The sequence below is a fragment of the Aplysia californica genome, unplaced genomic scaffold, assembly GCF_000002075.1.
Source record: "Aplysia californica isolate F4 #8 unplaced genomic scaffold, AplCal3.0 scaffold00089, whole genome shotgun sequence".
Taxonomy (NCBI): domain Eukaryota; kingdom Metazoa; phylum Mollusca; class Gastropoda; order Aplysiida; family Aplysiidae; genus Aplysia; species Aplysia californica.
The window spans coordinates 143255-144373 of record NW_004797359.1 but is presented as its reverse complement, the minus strand read 5'-3'; positions in this window follow the sequence as shown (position 1 = coordinate 144373).

The following is a 1119-nucleotide window of genomic DNA, read 5'->3' as shown; positions in this document are numbered from 1 at the left end:
CCCCCACCCACCTCGCTTCTACACTCCCTTCCACCAACACTACCACCACCCCCGACCACGTGGTATTTGTGTTTAGAGCTTTTGCCGTTTTGTCTACTTCAGCAGTTTGCTACCGCTGTTGAGACTATGAAAAGTCTGCTAGTGACACTAGAGTGGTTCAAGGATAGGGAACAGGAAACAATGTATTTCTGTAGGCCAGTTTAACACGGGATTTCGAAAGCATCTGTTCCTGAGTAAATACCGTTTCAATCGTGTAGGTACTTTTGGAAGGCCATTATTCATCACCCTTTGCCTTCAACTGCAGCTGTTTCGGATTCTTGGTTCAGCAGCAGATTGGTGAATTTTTTTTTTTTAACAACACTGTCATAGCACTTTTTCATTTATTTAATTGCTACTCAACCGTAAATGCACCCCAAAGACATACAAATAAATTTCTAAAAAAATAAAACTCTCACACATACGCACACACTCACTCACACACTCACTCACTCACTCACTCACTCTCTCTCTCTCTCTTTCTCTCACACACACTCACACGCACGCACACACACTCACACACACTCACACACACTCACACACACACACACACACACACACACACACACACACACACACACACACACGCGCGCGCGCACAGTCAATCCCATTTCCCCGAAAAAAGGAACAAAAAAGGGACAGCCCTGTAGTTTTTTTTAACGAATAAGTGCCGCGTTAACGTATACAAATTATCTTTATCCCCACCCCTCACATACACAGACTAAAATGATACGTTGTATTATTGACAACATATTGTTAGACCATTTTAAATGCCTTCCTTCGGAACATTTTCCCATGGGATGATATTATTATGATCGCTTATCAGGGAGCATCGGGTGCTGAGCTCACCGAAATCCATTAGGCGTTAAACCAGACCTAGAATTATAAACTGATCAGATGCGCTCGTGATGTTCACGTATATTCAACGTTTTTAAAAAAAGATATAAGGTCGTGATGTTCACGTATTTTCAACGTTTAAAAAAAAAAGATATATTTAGTGTTGAGAGCATGATCAATAAATGAATCTGTTAGTTTATACCAATTCGACGGCAGTTCTGAATAAGGGGGGGGGGGGGGGGGGGG